Below are 20,248 nucleotides of genomic sequence, written 5' to 3'. Positions count from 1 at the left end.
TACTGCAGGGGCCTGTCTGATTGGATACAAATTGATTGGATAGATTAGGTAGGTCCTCATATTACATGGGCTGACTATAAGCTTGTATGCCACTATACTGAAAAGGTTTGGATTACAGCCTGTCCTGATGCTCATGACATTGCTATAAAGACCTACACCTCATGTAGAGTCATCGTCCAATCTATGGCTGCTCTAGGTTACCCCTTCACGCTGACTGTACACAAATTTGCACAAAACCGTACACAAAAGTGTCTTTTTTCCCCCAAAAAAATGCGTTTCAAAGACCGCTGCGCAAATGTGACATAAAATATTGCAACGATCACCATTTTATTCTCTAGTGTCTCTGCTTAAAATATATATATAATGTTTTGGTTCTAAGTAATTTTCTAGCAAAAAATACTAATTTTAACTTGTAAGCAACAAATGTCAGAAATATACTTAGGCGTGAAAGGGTTAAAGCGATATTAAACAGAAAAACAAGCATTAATTATATTGCAGCTTACCAATTCTTAAAGTGTTACTAAACCCAGTAATATGAAAATAGTTCATACGCCCCCCCCCCCCTGCAGTGCCCACAGCAATACTGCCACTATATACCTTTTTGGTTGATCTGTATACCATGGTCACGTGATAAACTGCAGGGTCTGCTTGAGTGCTGAGTGTTCAGGTAGGAGGAGATTTCCACTATAGCTTGTGCCCTCATTCTGTTATGGGAGGAGGATCATTAATCAATCAAGATGTGACATCCCACCCACTGTGTGCTCTTTTGGAGTTACTGGGCGTGGAGGAGGAGGGAGTGACTGGGCTGTCATTTAGGATCTGTATACACACCCACATGTGTGATGTCAATATCATTTGACCTGAAAAGCTCAGCTCAACAAGGAAATGTTCTCTCCAGCAATAGAGACCAAACTGAGCATGTGCAGCCTTACTACTCTGACTGTGTCTTATCTGGCCTTGCCAGGAGAGACCCCACAGGAGGCGGAGGATCTGTCCATACAGGATCAAAGAGCCTTTTTACACAATACAGAGAATTAACCCCTTAAATTCCACAGTAAGTATAACAAGCATGCATAGCCTGCATATACAGACAGATTTTACTGTTTTGGGTTTAGTAACACTTTAAGCCCCATACACACGGGCTGAATGTCGGGCGGCATTGTGTGGTTCAATAGAACCCGGCACTCTGCCTGTGTGTACTGCAGCCGGTTTGACAGAAGCTGGCATTTTGGCCAGCTTCTGTCGAAGGTGCATGACCGAAAAAGGTTTGCTAACCACCTCCCGGTCAGCGCTCAGAGTGTACTGGTGCAGGGGGGGGGGTGTTAACCCCCCTGTCAGAACACAATAGGACAGCAGGGGAGATTGCTGTACTAACATTGGGTTGTTAGTACAGCGGAGAAAAAAACGAGAAAAAAAATAGTAGTGTGTACTAGGCTTTAGATGTGATATCTGCATTTGTTTTCTTTTTTAGACTTTCTTTTCTTTATTTTCATCTGGTGATCCAGCAAGTTAGCTCGTTGTTTTTCAAAATAACAATGTATCCATGTAAAACCTTTATCCTGAAAGGAAAAAACTTGCTGTAACTGATAATAAAGTGTGAGCTGGAGTTTAGTTTATCTAAATCTGCTAATACATTTAACACCCACCCCCTCCCCTTTCCCAGACTGCCAATGCTCCTATCTGCTGTGCCCCCTGTGCTCATTCATCCAGAATAGAGGCACTTTAATACAGAAAGTGTGTTACTGGCCAGATTACCAGGTGAAAACAGAGAGAAAAAAAAGAAAACAAATGCAGCCACCATATCTAATGATTAGTAAGCTGCAAAATATTATATTTTCTGTTTTGGGTTTAATACTATTTTTAATAGTATTTTTAAACCTACATTTCCTTTTAAGTCAATTTCACACATTTTCAGGTAAGATCAAACAAACCAAAAAAGTCTTCTGCTATCCTGATAATGGTAGTCACCCTTTGGAAGTCAGTAGGAAAAGGTGACAAACCTGGAATACAATAAGCATGACGTTGGCACATTTTTTTTTACCTGACATGGAGTTTTAAAGTGTATGAACACCCTACAGTATATTATTACAATAAAAGTTGGAAGATTTCTGTAATATATTCATCTTCTTCATTTATGATATCATGTGCACTGGCCAAGAACTCTCCAATCAGAAGGGAGGATGCATTTTGCTGATTACACAGCTATGGGTCTCACTCAAAAAGGAACTTGCCAACCTCTGCTGAGAGACCACTGCTTCCCTACAAAGGTTCTTTAACCACTTGACCTCCGGAAAAGTTTACTCCCCTTCCTGACCAGGCCATTTTTTTTGCGATACGGCACTGCGTTACTCTAACTGACAATTGCGCGGTCGTGCGACGCTGTACCCAAATAAAATGTATGTCCCTTTTTCCCCACAAATAGAGATTTCTTTTGGTGGTATTTGATCACCTCTGCGGTTTTTATTTTTTGCGACTGACAATTTTGAATAAAAAAAACAAAAAAAAAAAAACAATATTTTTTACTGCTCTAAAACATATCCAATAGAAAAATTTAAAAAATCATCAATTTAGGCCAATATGTATTCTGCTACATGTTTTTGTTTCTTAAATCCCAATAAGTGTATATTGATTGGTTTGCACAAAAGTTATAGTGTCTTACAAACTATGGGATATTTTTATTTATTTATTTTTACTAGTAATGGCAGCGATCAGCGACTTATAGCGAGACTGTGACATTGCGGTGGACAAATCCGACACCTAACTGACACTTTTGACACTTTTTTTGGGGACCAGTGAAATAATTACAGTGATCAGTGATAAAAATATGCACTTTCACTGTACTAATGACACTGGCTGGGAAGGGGTTAACATCAGGGACGATCAAAGAGTTAACTGTGTGCCTGACCAGTGCTTTTACCAGTGGAAGACATGGATTGGTGTTTTTGCTTTACAGAAACACAGGATCCATGTTTTCTGTACTGACGGAATGACAGTCTGCCTTGTTTACATAGGCAGACTGGCATTCGGTCAGTGTAACGAACGATCAGTGGGTGCCGGCAGAGATCGGGTCCTCAGGATCCGCTGATCAGCTCCTGCTGTGTAAAATCACAGCAGGACCGTGCCGCTGGCAGCGCACACTCACGCCCATTTATATATATATATATATCTATATCTATAGATAGATATATCTATCTATAGATATATAGATATATATCTATAGATATATCTATATATAGACAGGTTAGTGTGTGCTGCCTATATATAGATATAGATATATCTATAGCTATATCTATATCTATATCTATATCTATAGATATAGATATAGATATATCTATATCTATATATAGGCAGCACACACTCACGTCCATATATATATAAATATCTATATCTATAGATATAGATATAGATAGATCTATATCTATCTATATCTATAGATATATCTATATAGATATATCTATATATACAGTATTGGATGGATATTGGATATATATATATATATATATATATATATATATATATATATATATCCAATATCCAATATATATATATATATATATATATATATATATATATATACAGTATGGATTACGAGCATAATCTGTTAATCCGTTCCAGAAGCATGCTTGAAATCCAAAGCACTCATATATCAAAGCGAGTTCACCCATAGGAATCAAATGAAACTCAGATAATTAGTTCCACAGTGACTGCTAGTGTATGCAGTACTGTATGTGGCCAGAGGTGCGGGGACGCCGGAGACACTCGGAGACACCCAGAGACACTCGGGAACAGAGTGTCTCAGAGCATCACCGGCGCCCCCGCACCTCTGCCCAAATGCGTTACTGCACACCCCAGAGGCTTGAATCCTGCTCAACATGCGAGTCAATGCCTGCAAATCGAGTCAGAATTAAGAAAAAAAAATAGCTTGTATTGCGAAACGGTCGTAAACCGCTTTCCACTCTGTACGTAATTCTGCACAGCGCAGCCACCCTGTAGCAGTAAATCTGCTATGGGGGGGTCGGGAAATAGTTAAAACATGTTGTTACTGAAAAGGCTTTCCTACTCAAGCTAGAAGATGAACTGCAAGACTTTGCACACCCTTTTTTTAATTACTATGTTTTTTATGTTATGATTAACTTCATAAAAAGATAGGAGAACCAATTCCTATCATGCTCAATGTCACTGCCTTTTTTTTTGCTAAATGAAAGCTGAAGCATTTACAGAGTACAGAGTACAGAACATAGCTCCGGAAATCCTTGCTTGGACAATTTGTGAAGCTGATTACTGGTTAATCTGCAGAAAATTATACACTGCAAATGTCACACAACACGGTGACCGGAGCATTGTGGCTGCCTTGGGGTCCTTGTCTGGTGCACTGGCTCGGCATAATAGAGGAGAGATGTTTGTGAGTGTTCTAAGATGTACAGAATGTATTATGAATGTCCTTGTTTGTCCTCATGAAAGAACTCCGGGACGTAGTTATGTTTAGAATAGATGAGTTGTCTGAATGACCCTGGTTGTGAGCTCCAGTCACCACAGGGTCAATGCATCTCAGCTGGTATTGGAAGGAGTTCATTAAACAGTACTGGAAACTACCTGCCAGCCTACATGTTCTTTCTGGAACAGCGTCAAATCAAGAAGATCAGACTTGTCTTCCTCTCAGAACTGAATTAAAATGTTATTCTTGGCTGGTCAGTGTATTCTTGATGGGACCTGCACAATGCTGAACAGCTCTCTCCAAACTGCTGGGCTTCAGAGCCTTGGGCAATGTAACAGCTCTAGGCTCCTATAGATCACCCTCTGACAACCCAGAAGAAAAGGTGAGGATCTTGTTCCAACTCTGGTAGCTGAAGTTCCACTATTTTACTCACATTTTTTTTATTTAACTGGTTGTGACCTATCATAGAATAATTTTTTATACTGATGATGGTAAATAAAAAAAAAAATATATAATATATATGGGCGCAACTTTTTAAATAACTTACATAAGTCGTTCAGATTTCACATGCTGGCAGAGTAATTTTTTTCTCTATAGTAAGTCGTCTTGTTTTGCATTGCAGGTATGTAGGCAGGTTGCCAACAGAAATGTGTGTTAGGTAGCGGCTGGCCCAGGCTGGGGGAAAGAGTTAATGTGTGTTCTGGTGTTCCCGGGCATTTTGGATCCAGATTACCCACCCGTGATATAAATAAGGGGAAAGGTTGGGTTCAAGAGTTGTTGGCCTGCTCAAGAAGGGGATGGCGTAATTGCTGTGAAGGAGGACTGCTGCACCTTGCAGTCTGTCAGAGGCACCGGGAGTCCGGAGATCATCCAGTCTGGGAGAGCACCAAAAATGGACTACTACCTGTTCAAGGTATGCCTGGGCAGCCTACTAGAGAGACAGATAGAGAACACTTTGATGTGTATGTACATGTTTGACTGTATTGCCAAAGCATTTCAGTAAAAGCTGCATCAACTCCTCTAAGCCTGGTTTGAAGTCATTTAACCACTTTTCCCCCTCTTCATGACCAACCCACTTTTTGCGATACAGCACTGAGTTACTTTACCTGACAATTGCGCGGTCATGCAACGCTGTACCCAAATAAAAATGGCTTTTTTATTTGACAAATAGAGCTTTCTTTTGGTGGTATTATTTTTTACTTTCTGCTATAAAAAATGTTCAATAAAAAAATTGAAAAAAAATCAAATTTCTTCATAAATTTAGGCCAATATTTATTCTGCTACATGCTTTTGGAAAAAAAATCCTAATAAGGGTATATTGACTGGTTTATGCAAACGTTATAGTGTCTACAAACTATGGGATATATACTGAAATTTTTAATTTTTTTTATACTAGTAGTAGAGGCGATCAGCGAATTATAGCGGGACTGCAATGTTGTGGCGGACAATCGGTCACTGACTGACAATTTTGACACCAGACACGGGAATCAGTGACACTAATGCAGTGATCAGGGCTAAAAATATGCACTGTCACTGTACTAATGACATTGATTGGGAAGGGGTTGAACATCTAGGTCGATCAAAGGGTTAACTGTGTGCCTAGCCAGTATTTGTGTTTACTATGTGTGCTGCTTTTACTAAGGGAAGAGATGGATTTGAGTCCCTGCTTTGTAGGAACACAAACCCCATCCCTTCCCCCCTGTCAGAATAGAACTCTGCCTTGTTTAAATAGGCTCCATTCTGAGTCTTTGCTCGACGATCGGCTTCTGCTGTGAATAATAAATGGCATGCCCCCTGAAGGCGGAAGTGCAGGATCATGTATATACAGTATCTCACAAAAGTAAGTACACCCCTCACATTTTTGTAAATATTTTATTATATCTTTTCATGTGACAACACAGTTTGCTACAATGTAAAGTAGTGAGTGTACAGCTTGTATAACAGTGTAAATTTGCTGTCCCCTCAAAATAACTCAACACACAGCCATTAATGTCTAAACTGCTGGAAACCAAAGTGAGTACACCCCTACGTGAAAATGTCCAAATTGGGCCCAATTAGCCATTTTCCCTCCCAGTGTCATGTGAAAATGTCCAAATTGGGCCCAATTAGCCATTTTCCCTCCCCAGTGTTATGTGACTCGTTAGTGTTACAAGGTCTCAGGTGTGAATGGGGAGCAGGTGTGTTAAATTTGGTGTTATCGCTCTCACTCTCTCATACTGATCACTGGAAGTTCAACATGGCACCTAATGCAAAGAACTCTCTGAGGATCTGAAAAAAAGAAGTTGTTGCTCTACATAAAGATGGCCTAGGCTATAAGAAGATTGCCAAGAACCTGAAACTGAGCTGCAGCATGGTGGCCAAGACCATACAGCAGTTTAACAGGACAGGTTCCACTCAGTCAGAACAGGCCTTGCTATGGTCGACCAAAGAAGTTGAATGCACGTGCTCAGCGTCCTATCCAGAGGTTGTCTTTGGGAAATAGATGTATGAGTGCTGGCAGCATTGCTGCAGAGGTTGAAGGGATGGGGGTCAGTCTGTCAGTGCTCAGACCATACGCCCCACACTGAATGGCAGTCAGGGTGCCATTGTCTAGCCTATAGAGGTCTGTATGTCCCTCCATGGATATGCTTCCCCAGACCATCACTGACCCACCACCAAACCGGTCATGCTGAACGATGTTACAGGCAGCATAACGTTCTTCACAGTTTCACCAGACCCTTTCATGTCTGTCAAATGTGCTCAGGGTGAACCTGCTCTCATCTGTGAAAAGCACTGGGTGCCAGTGGTGGACCTACCAATTCTAGTGTTTAATGGCAAATGCCAATCAAGCTCCATGGTGCCGGACAGTGAGCAAGCCCTCAGGCCACCCTCGTGAAGTCTGTTTCTGATTGTTTGGTCAGAGACATTCACACCAGTGTCCTGCTGAAGGTCATTTTGTAGGGCTCTGGCAGGGTTCATCCTGTTCCTCCTGCACAAAGGAGCAGATACTGATCCTGCTGATGGGTTAAGGACCTTGCCATGTCCAGCTCTCCTAAAGTAACTGTCTGTCTTCTGGAATCTCCCCCATGCTCTTGAGACTCTGCTGGGAGACACAGCAAATGTTCTGGCAATGGCACGTATTGATGTGCCATCCCGGAGGAGTTGGACTGCCTGTGCAACCTCTATGGGGTCCAGGTATCGCCTCATGCAACAAGTAGTGACACCGACCCTAGCCAAATGCAAAACAAGTGAAAAACAGTCAGAAAACATGGGTAGGGAAAAAAAAGTCAGTTGACCTGTAAAACCATTCCTGTTTTGGAGGTTGTCTCATTCTCATGGTTGCCCATCTAGTGCACCTGTTGTTAATTTCATTAACATCAAAGCGGCTGAAACTGATTAACAACCCCCTCTGCTACTGACCAGATCAATATCCCCGAAGTTTAATTGCTATACTCTGATTAAAAAATGGTCCTTTAATTTTTTTGAGCAGTGTGTGTGTTTGTGTATATATACATATATATATATAATATACATACACAAACATAGCTCCCAACTGTCCCTGATTTCGAGGGACTGTCCCTGATTTGGAACAATGTCCCTCTGTCCCTCATTTGTCCCTCATTTTGGTCTGATCTATATAGTTATATATAAAATGCAATTTTTATCTTTCAAAGTGTTTCCCCAGTGCTAAACCTTTCATCCAAATTCTAAATTGCTGCATTTGTAAATTTTAAAAGCCAATATAAAGGAATAGTAGTAAAAAAAGCCCCTGTGGATTTAATTAACCTTTTTTTTTTGGTTAGCGCTCCTTTAAGTGGGCGTGGCAGGGGTCGTGTCCTATGCCTACATACATTTGCTAGTAGGTGTCCTTCATTCCCACCTCAAAATGTATATATATATATATATATGCTCTGTGCCGACACTGACCAATCACAATTGCTCTGATCTTTTCCGGAAGCCATGCAAAAAGTAGAGAAAAAAAAAGTCTTTAAGATCCCCGGACCGCTGCACTGGCTGCATGCCCACTGACAGCTTATCACCCACTGAGGTAAGTACAGTGTGAACCAGGGGGTGGAGAGGGTGTTAGTTCATCCTTTCATTTTTTCTGAAAAGGGGATCTTACACTTTAAACTAAACACATACACATCCAAGAGTGCCAGCTCCAAATTTCAACTTGGTTGGAAGCGAAACTCAAGTAAAATTCTGCTGACAAACTGACTGTATGCTCGGCGTTATCTGGGTTAACAAGCTGATTTCATTGCATCTCTAATTCATCTAATTATCCGGGAGCTTTAAAGGGCTGTGCGCAAACGTTCTCACATCTTCAAACTCTTTGAGCAGGACACTTTTAATTATTCTGACATATAAAAACAAAGAATTACAGCAAGCTATTTGATAACAGAAAAAGTTTTCATTATATAATGAGTGAAATGTAGGGCTAAAAGGAATGAGAAGAACAGAGTTCTCATGTCCCCGACAAATCCGAAGATTGTCCAAATTTTGCCATTTTGGTGATTGCCTTGGAGTCAATGAGAAGCTAAAGTAATATTAAACCCTCAGTGTTTTTTTTAGTTTAACACATTGAGCACAATAAGATAAACTTTCACCAGTAAACTATTTGTTAAAGTTCTTACCCCAACACTTACAGTACAGTTTACAACTTGCAATGTTGCTGGCTCCTGTTTGCTCTGATCTTCACAGGAAAGAGTTAACAGTGGACAATGCAGTTTCCAGTCAGTCTGCTAGCTTGAAGAAGGGAGTGGGGAATAAGAAAGGAAGGGGGATGCCTTGCCATTGCTAGGCTATGGGGCTGTATGTTTCTATTGATGCACACAGTGAAGGGAGACACAAGTCCCTGCATGCAAGGGTGGCTCCATAGGATGCTTAACTACTTCCCACACGGCCTATAGCAGAATGCCGGCTGGGCAGTGGTTGCATTATCCTATAGAAATCCAAGGAAAGACACACCGCTTCTAGGCTAGCTTCGGGGTGCAAAAACAGATACCAGATGCAGACCTGGGTTTACCACCATCTACAATGAATAAGGAATGAAAATGGCCGCACACTGGAAATCCAAAAACTTGCTTGAATGTAATCTTTATTGTCAAAGGTTTGCCAGACAGATACAGGGATTGCAGTTGACGCATTTCACAAGCGTGTAGCTTGCTTGTTCACAACATCGATAGTGCTCACAAAACAGGCATTTAAGGCGATCACCTAAATTAGGCTACACCCAAAGAACACCTGTTTCAGGCAGCACCATGTGCAAAAAAGGGAACATTTCAACTGATATGTTTTTAAAAAATTACATGGATTAAAAATATATATGTATATATATACAATCACCAATAGACAAAAAATAAAAACAAAATATCAATAAATCATTTTTTTGAGATTAAAAAAAATAAAAATAAAAAATAAAAAGAGAAAAAAGAAGAAAACAAAAATTGAAAAATAAAAAGTAATATAATATAAAGTTTTCTGTGCCCAGAAAAACCCCATCTAATTTATTCTGTAAACACACGTGTGCATAATAATATAAGAATATGTTAATGGAAAATGGGCATATGACGTGGTGCAGGGGCGTGCGACGATCGGTCGTGTGGTGTCTCACTATGACACACCGCAACTCCGATCGTGGTAAAGAGCCTATGACGCACGCTCTTTAGCACATGATCAGCTGTGACCAATCACAGCTAATCACAGCATGTAACTAGGAAGTGCCGGTAAACAGCTTTCCAAGGTTCGCGCTGACAGGGAGAGCCGATCGGCGGCTCTCCTGTCAGAGGGGGGGTCTACGCTGAAAATCAGCGCATTGAGTATCAGCGTAGCCCCCCATTAGAGATGCCCACCACAGCTGCAAATCAGTGCCCATCAGATGCCAGTCAGTGGCCATAAAAATGGCAGTCAGAGCCCACCAAAGTGCCAATCAGTGCCCATCAGTAATGACTGTCAGTACCTCATCATCAGTGCTGCCTATCAGTGCCATCTATTAGTGCCCATCAGTGCTACCTGTCAGTGCCCATCAGTGCTGCCTATTAGTGCCCATTAGTGCCTATCAGTGCCCATCAGTGCTGCATATCAGTGCCGCCCATCGGTGTCAATCAGTGCCACCTATCAGTGGCCATCAATTCTACATATTAGTGCCTCCTCATCAGTGCCCGTCAGTTCCACCTCATCAGTGCCCGTCAGTGAAGGAGAAAACAACATTTTATAACAGAAACTAAGAAAAACTTTTTTTTTTCAAAAATGTCGGTCTTTTTTAGTTTATTTAGCAAAAAATAAAAACCCCAGAGGTGATCAAATACCACCAAAAGAAAGCTCTATTTGTGGGAAGAAAATGATTTAAATCTAGTTTGGGTACAGTGTTGTATGACCGCGTAATTGTTATTCAAAGTGCGACAGCTCTGAAAGCTGAAAATTGGTCTGGGCAGGAAGGGGGGGAAGTGCCCTGTATTGAAGTGGTTAAAGAGAAAGGAGCCACCCTGAAACAGGAAACCAGGGCACTGATCTTGGCACCAGATTAAACTGGAATATGGGCAAGTATTAAAAGATGAAGACGCTCCATAGTCATGTAGTACTTACCCCCTGGATTTGCCCAAGTTCTTTCCTATTACGTGCAGAGCCAGCCAGGCACACAGCAAACAGTTCACTCACTTCAGCTCAGAAAATAGTCTAGGGGTTGTCTTTTTGAGGTTTATTGCTGTAGAACCCCTGCTCATTATCCAAAAAATTGTAAAAAGTAAATAAAAACACAACACAAGTTTTTGACCTGGAGATGGCAGATGGCGGGAGCCTTCTTTGGGACTGGAGAGTTTTTTTTTTAAAGAATTTCTTTTCAGGTCAAGGGCGTTTTGATTGACGATGGATCTACACTGGGGGACTTTTTTACATTTTTTAATAAAGGAATTGTCAAAAACTGCCTACTGTTATTTATTACACTTTTTTTTTTGGTGACTGAGAAAGGGTACTATTCACGTAGGGGGAGACGCGATCTGGGTCCCCAGATAAGCTCCCCACCCGCAGACAGGCCAAACAGGCCCTTGTCCCCACGTTGAGGGCATGTGGCCTGGTATGGTTAAGGGAGGGGAAGGGAAGGGGGGGGGCGCTCGCTCGTCCCCTCCCTTGCCTGACCTGCCGGGCTGCATGCTCGGATTTGGGTCTGGTATGGATGGGGGGGACCCCATGCTGTTTTTTTCATTTATTTTTCATTCCCAGCATTCTTTTCACAAGTTTCTTGTGTGTCCTGCAGGTGCGACTTTAATTCAACTTTTGAGGGTTTATATTGAAGTCTATGAAAGTCGGACCAAATTAGTGCAGAAACTTTTTTAAAGTCGCTGCAACTTTAAGTCGCACAGATATGAATATGAACTGTACTCATTGGGAAACATGGGGTCCAACGTTGCATGACAAGTCGCACAAATGTGAATAGGGCCTAAATGCATTCCCTGCATTAAGGTAAAAAAAGTGCCAGGATTTGTATCAGCCCCACCTCCCAAATACATACCTGAGTTCTCATTTGATCTAGTGCTGTGCCCATCTGTAGCGTCTCTCTCCTCTCTCCCTGCATTCACAGGACAGGGTGGCAGCTCAGTGAGAGTCATTAAGGCCCCATTCACACTTCACATAGCAGGAAGGTGCTTTCCTGATGTATTTCTTTATTTTGGAGCTTTTCTGTGGGTCATGCATAGAGCAACCCATTTACTTAAATGGGCAGCCCTAGGCATGACAAGCATGCCAATCGCAGCAAAATCATACCGCATTTGAGGTTTCATTAAGAATGAATGGCACCCAAACCAGAGTCATGCATTTTGTTGCGATTTTAGCATTATTTGAAATCATAGGCAGAATTGTGCAATTCTGCTTGTGAGTCCAAGTATCTCAGGTGTGAATGGGGCCTAAAAGTCTCAAATTAAGCAAAATTTTACTGGCAGGGAAATTTGTAATTTTGTAGCAAAATCAACATCACTAAAATCCCTTTGCTCCTCGTGACCTACACAGAATGGTTGAAGCCCAAACACCATCAGCTGGCAGTGAGTGCAGAAGAAGTTAAGTGCGCATATGTGCCTAAATCATACATACAGTACATAGGATAAGCTCCCTTTATGATTGATGGTCCAAGGTAACTGAAGATTTCCCGCTAATAATATCTTTTAGGAACGCTCATTTTTTTCTTCCCATTACCTGCAGCATGTCCTAGCATCCATCTACGTCTTTTCCTGCTTTCTCGGCAGTTTTCACCACACTGCTGCAATGTTTGGTCAATAAAAGTCACATCTGATAAAGTCACATATGCTATAGGCACCGCAGAGGTACTTTCATGACTACTTATGGGGGATAAGTATACCGATAGTATACCGATTACCAATAATTTCATGTCATGTGACAGTAGCACTAATATACAGCACTGATGGGCACTGATAGGTGGCACTGATGAGGAGTGGACAGTGTCAGTATATTTATTTTATTTCTTTTTTACAATTTTATTTTTTACAAATGTTTTTATTTTATTTACAATTTATATTTGTTTTGTTTTTTTTTACATTTTTTTTTTTGGGGGGGGAGGGGGGTGTCAGTGTTTTTTCTATTTTCTATTTTATTATTTTTACATTTTTCCTTTAAATACTTATTACAATTTTTTTTTATCAACCTTGTTGGGGGGGGGGGGGGGATATGGTGAGATATGGCTTTGGTGAGATATCAGGGGTCTTTATAAGACCCCTGACATCTCCCCTTTGAGACAGGGAAAGGGACTGAGGACACAGATTCCCTTTCTCTGCAGCCTGAGCTGAATAAACAGGAAACAGTGGCTCCTGTTCATTCATAAACTGAAGCATCGTAAACATAGTTCAGTTATGAATGGACAAAGTCCGTGAAAAGGAAGGAGCCGGTAAATGACAGATTTACCGGCTCCTTCCTCCGCTCTTCATCCTGACAGATCTGGGGCAGGGGGGACCAGAGGGGGACACGGAGGGCGAGCAGGTAAGGAGCGGAGGAGGACCCGGAGAAGGAGCAGAGGAGGACCCGGAGAAGGAGCAGAGGGGGAGCGGAGAAGGAGCGGAGGGGGAGTGGAGAAGGAGCAGAAGAGGACACAGAAGGAGCGAAGGAGGACACAGAGGGGGAGCGTAGGAGGACACAGAGGGGGAGCGGAGGGGGAGTGGAGAAGGAGCAGAAGAGGACACAAAGAAGGAGTGGAGGGGGAGCGGCGAAGGAGCGGAGGAAAACAAGGAGGGGGAGCTGAGAAGAAGCGGAGGAGGACACGGAGGGGGAGCAGAGGAGGACACAGAGGGGGAGCGGAGGAGGACACAGATGGGGCACAGAGGAGGACAGAGGGGGACTTAAGGAGGACATGGTGGGGAACCTTAGGAGCACAGAGGAGGACACAGGGGACAGTCAGGGGATGATCGGTGCGGCAGTGGGGGCTGTTACAAGCACTGATCTCCCTGTATAGATTTCAATAAAGCAGCTGAAAGCCACGGGAGGGAGAGGAGGAGAAGCGGCTGTCAGCTGCCTTATTGAAATCTATTGAAACTGATACTAGTATCGATATCGCTGCCGATAACGAGCATTTGCACGGGTACTAGTACTCGTGCAAATGCTCTGATGTCTAATCCGATACCTAGGCAGTCAGGGGAGGATCGGTGCGGAGGTGGGGGCAGTGTTACATGCACCGATCTCCCTGTATAGATTTCAATAAAGCAGCTGAAAGCCGCGGGAGGGAGAGGAGGAGAAGCGGATGTCAGCTGCTTTATTGAAATCTATACAGGGAGATTGGTGCTTGTAACAGCCCCCACCGCCGCACCGATCATTCCCTGACTGCCCAGGTATCGGATTAGGCATGCGTACTAGTACTTGTGTAAATGTTTGGTATCGGCACTGATACCGATACTTGTATCGGTATCGGTGCAACCCTAACTATAATATACATATTTCACATTGAAGGGGCAGTGTTAAGTACATGCTTTTATTATTTAGACAGTCTCTCCAATGTAACAGGACAAGCTGGAACATACCAGGGTCGGGGGCTTGGCAGGTAAAAACAGAGATTATGATAGTGTTGTACCACCCAAGAAATATAAGAATCCATGTTCCATGTAAAGATAAAAAATGTCCTATTTAGATGGACTAAATTATACATTAAAAAAAAAAAAATCACCAGATGAAATTGACAGGTTAAGCCTGGTACATGCTAGAAGTTTTTTTTTGTTCAACCCCTTGGGTTGAATTGGCTGCCAGCACTTATCGGATACGGGTAAGAAGTTTTTTTTCCAACATGCCCATTCAACAAAGCTAGCTGTAATACCAGCTTCTGTAGAACAGACAGCTGTACACATGAGCCGAAAGCCAGGTTGCTAACCTCCCACTACTTTTTTTACTGACAACACATGGAAAAAATACTGACAGAGCACATTTTTTACTGGCATCCTGAAATATGGCGGAAGCTCTTATTTTAAGCTCAGACAATCAATATCTAAGCAGTAGAAATTATAAGTAAATATCAACAATACTCAGAACAGGTAATCTGCTAGCTTCACAATGAAAAATTCCAAAGAGTGACAAAATGTGAGAATGACTACGATGATGAAAGGCTTGGGGCACCCTGGGATGAAACCAAAAAAATAAGTTCTACGCACAGCTCAGTGATCATTATCCATGACCAGAATTTGGTTAACAGTGGGAGGGGCTTAAAGGGAGGATAATTAAACCGAATCTGTGCCTAGCTGCTATATACATTGCACACATACAGTATAACAGTCCTTGTACCCACAAAATATTTTTAATTATTGTACCTCAACTGACAGACTCACAGACACAAATAAACCTCAGGACAAAGGATTATTTAAAACAGGGATATGTAATTAGCGGACTTCCAGTTGTTGCAAAACTACAAGTCCCAGCATGCCTCTGCCTCTGGGTGTCATGCTTGTGGCTGTCAGAGTCTTGCTATGCCTCATGCCTCATGTAGTTCTGCAACAGCTGGAGGTCCACTAATTGCATGTAACATTTCCATTGCACATGCTTTCATGCATACAAAAAGGACTGACTGACAGAGCCGACCTTAGAAGAAGATCTTCGTTAAAACCAGCAACTGTTGGGACAATGAACACCTTGGTCAGGATTATGTAATGTACAACATAATGTATAGAGTGCAGGGGTCAGGAGTAAGTAACATACAAAACAACATATAGAGAGCAGCAGTCAGGATGAGCCCTGTGTTCACATCAGAGTCAAAATCAAAATCATCAGCATTTCCCTATACATCAGGGTTCCAAGAGTTCCTTGTTACATCAGAGTCCCCCATTACATCAGAGTTCCCCCTTACATCAGAGTCCACAGAGTTACCCCTTACATTCGAGTCCACAGAGTTCCCCCTTACATCAGAGTCCACAGAGTTCCACTTTACATTAGAATTTACAGGGTTCTCCTTTACATCAGAGTTTGCAAGGTTCCCCTTTACAGTGCAAGGGGTAACTTTGTGTATATTGATGTAAAAGGGAACACTGTGGACTCTGATGTAATGGAGAACTCTGTGGAGACAGATGTAAAGGAGGAGTCTGAGTATTCTGATGTGAGGGGGAAGGCTGTGGACTCGTGTAAAGGGAAACGCTGATGTAAGGGGGTCTCTGGTCACCAGAGCCCCCCTTACATAAGAGTCACCAGAGTTCTTCTTTAAATCTATCTCCACAGAGTTCTCCTTTATATCAGAGTCTACAGAGTTCCCCTTTAGATCACAGTCCACAGAGTCCCCCCTTACATCAGATTCCACAGAGTTCTTCTTTACTTCACAGTCAACAAAGTTCTCCCTTACATCAGAGTCCCCATAGTTCCTAGTTACATCAGAGTCCCCAGAGTTCCCAGTAACATCAGAGTCCCCAGAGTTCTCAGTTATATCAAAGTCCACAGAGTTCCCACTTACATCAAAGTTCACAGAGTTTCCCTATACATCAGAGTCTGCAGGGTTCCCCCTTACAGTGTACCCTGATGTAAAGGGGAACACTGTGGACACTGATGTAAATGGGGAACACCGCAGACCATGATGTAAAATGGAACTCTGATGTAAGGTAACCAGAGTCCCCCTCCCTCTTACACAAGAATCCATAGAATTCCCCCTTACATCAGACTCTGCGGGATCCCCCTTACAGTGCAAGGGGAAACTCTGCAGACCCTGATGTAAACGGAAACGCTAATGTAAAGGGGAACACTGTGGACCATGATGTAAGGAGGAGTACTGCGGTCTCTGGTTCACTAATGCCTGGAGACACTCATTATTGTACCACTCTCTAACCCTTCATGAACAAGCTGGCTCTTGCTACAGCCAAATATTTCAAATTTTGAATATGACCAGAGCACCTGGTTCCATTTTTCTGCACCCCTAGTACCTATGTTTTTATACATAGTTGAGTCGCTTATGCCATTTTTGGCCACAATTCTTCCATGAAGACCACTTTGTGCCAGACTTTTCCAAACAGTAGAGGATGTACCTGGGTCCTACTGGTTTTCACCAGTTCTGTGCTAATGGGAATGCTGGACATCTTCCAATGTCGAAGGGAAGTAAGCATGATGTGTCTTTCATCACCTCCATTAAGTTTCTTTGGCTGACCACTGCGTCTATGGTCCCCAACATCTCCCATTTCTTTGTGCTTCTTCAAAAGAGCTTGAACAGCACATCTTGAAACCCCAGTCTGCTTTGAAATATTTGCCTGGCCTGGCTGATGCAGTATAACTACCTTGTGTCTTGTTGCTGTGCTCAGGCTTGCCATGGTGTACGACCTGTGAAATGAAGAGGTCTTCCACAACCTCACAGTAGTAGCAGAGTTTGTCTGTTCCTCACCCAGTTCTAAGCCTCTTACACAGCTGTTACTGTTTCAGGTAACCTACTTATGAAATGGAATCAACCTACATATGAAATTGATAATAATAAGCACTTGCTTGGTATAATTGGTTAATCATACACCTGGTTCTAATCCTATAAAATCCCTGACTATGTGTAAGTGTAAGAATTGGTGCAGGTTTGAAACCAAAGGGTATTTGGCTGCAGCCAAATATTTCACATTTAGATTTTTCTTCTGTTCGCTCACTTTGCATTTTGTAAATTGATAAAAATAAAAAAATTTAAAAAATACATATTCGAAAGCATTCTTTCTTTACAGAATTTCTTCACAACAAACTTTTCACAGTACTTTATACACATATATTTTTTTCTCACTTTAATATCTATCTATCTATCTATCTATCTATCTATCTATCTATCTATCTATCTATCTATCTATCTATCTATCTATCTATCTATCTATCTATCTATCTATCTATCTATCTATCTATCTATCTATCTATCTATCTGTCTATCTATCTATCTATCTATCTATCTATCTATCTATCTATCTATCTATCTATCTATCTATCTATCGATCTATCGATCTATCTATCGATCTATCAATCTATCTATCTATATCTTTCTATCTATCTGTATCTATTTTATAGCTGTGTATATCTATCCATCCTTCTATCTCTGTGCAGTAATAACCTTGGCAGCTGGTCATCTTTATGTGTTGGAAATGTCTATACATGGTAAAGATCTTTCATTTTATACTAATCTCAAGCAGGACGTGCAGAAAATGACCGTACCTCTCTGTAAGCCGGGAACATTTATGCATTTATTGTTTTTCTCCCCCCACCCTCTATCCGTCCTATTATTTCCCTCTGATTCTCCTTAATGCTACAATTTAGGAAGCTATGAATTTTAAAACTAGAAGATGATTTCACCAGCCGCAGGAAACTCGTTGTAATGCGCCGGCCTCTTCCCTCGCCAGCTGCACGCAGAATAAAAATTGACAGTGTATATTTACAGGAAGTGCATGTTAAATGGCCAGCCGTGCTTGTCTGAACAAACATTGTCTCTTCTACATTTTGGGTGGTTGTCGGAAATGAGGAGCGATTCACCCAGCATGTCTTATTCTACATCCCGTTTTAAACACGTGCAAGAGAAAGACAAATTTTTTACTTACCGTGTATCTAAACCTAAGGACAAAAATGTAACATATTGCAGATTATCGGTCCCTAGATGTGGTGGCTGCATTGGTTTTAATTCTTTAGGCTTTTTTAAACTTTATTTTCGCTTGGTGGTGTCCTGCAGATAACACACTTCCGGTCTGAGGGTGACAATGTATGGAGGAAAGCGTTGTCACCCTAGGACAGGAAGTGTATTAGCCCTAGGACAGCTAGCACTATAGATGCCTATGAAAGTAAGCCCCTTAAAGTGTATCCAAAGCCCAACATATATTTTTTTAACATTTTGGATAGAGTGGTGTGAAATTGGTACTTCTGTTTTTATTGTTGTCTTTGCCCCCACTAGGTGAGATTCACCCTCTCTATATTTCCTGGTGACCCCTGTACCAAGTTATGAAAAATCCAAAGTTTTGAGCTGTCACCAGAAGAGCAACAGTGGGGGAATCATCCAATGGTGACACTTGTTATGGTGACAACTGTCTAACAGGGCATTTCTCTCATGTTTTAGAGATTGCCTCTCTTTCCTGTTGTGTCTACTAGACCAATTTGACACAGATGGAAAAAAAAAATGTGACAGGGGTTCCCTACTCCACCCAAAAAAAAAAAAAAAAAAAGTTTGGGCTTTACATATGTTTATATGTAAGGATATACTATCAATTTTAACAAGAGGTTGCTCTATTTTCACAGATTCTTCTGATCTATAGCATGCAGTCACCATCATTATCCAACCTATATATATAGACCCCATGCTGTTGACAGATCACATAGCTCTACAGGACTAACTGAAAACGTATTCACTTGATTCAATTATACGGTAACACTAAACTGCATTAGGCAATGAATAAAGAATGAAATGAATAAAACAAAAACCCAGATAAATAAAACAATAACCTAAAAAAGAAAGGAGCTGTATCAAGGTGGAACCGTGGCTATGTGGTTGGAGCACTGAGGTTCTGTGTGCAGCGCCTCCTGGGATACAGTATCTGTGGAGTTTGTATGAGTGATAATTTTCTACCTGTTCACTTGTTTGGGGTCAAAGATTCGGAAAGTAGTAAAACCAAAAAAGGATGACAGCCAAGTATCTAGCATTTTCAAAAGGAGAATTTAGCAATGGCAGCCTATATGTTTTTCTGTGACTCGGAGGATGGCCAGGTGTAAACATGAGCTGTGAGAAATTTGTATTCTTCTTCTTGAAGAATATAAAAAAATCAGAATGGCGGCTACTGTAATTGCTTTTTTTTTCTCAATAATGCTTTCTTCATTTTTTATCCATATGAGAATCAGGGCAAACTTCAAAAATATTACATGTTCTATTACGGTTTGTTTCAATGGTGTTGTATAGCTTTACAAGTCTTTTATATGTCTGGGTACCCTCGTATTTTTTATTCTGTGCAATAAAAGAGGTCACCTGTTGTGCTATGACCTGAACACAGCAGGCCTTCTCATGTCTACAGCAACTGATACAAAATACACTATGTACTGTAAAATAAGATCTGGGATTGTCTCCTGAAAGGATGCGCAGGAATGAGAGTTTTTAAAATGTTGCCAGCTCACCTATGTTTTGTAATATGTGTCATATTCTGCCTTTTTTAAAGGATAGTTGTTTAATCCATCAACTGTATCCTGCTAGAGTTTTCCAGTATTTGGGGATCAACCTCTTGGTTATGCTCAGGAGGTGTGGTATCAGTGGTTTATTATGTGTAGGGGACAGACTTAGTTGTGTCCCTGTGGAAGGGCCAAGGTAGCAATTTTCACTAAGACGTTGATGATCTGTTTCTTATGCCTCATACACATGATCGGACTTTCCAACAACAAAACCATGGATTT

The sequence above is a fragment of the Aquarana catesbeiana genome, linkage group LG07 (genome assembly GCF_042186555.1).
Source record: "Aquarana catesbeiana isolate 2022-GZ linkage group LG07, ASM4218655v1, whole genome shotgun sequence".
Taxonomy (NCBI): Eukaryota; Metazoa; Chordata; class Amphibia; order Anura; family Ranidae; genus Aquarana; species Aquarana catesbeiana.
This window is presented reverse-complemented; position numbering follows the sequence as displayed.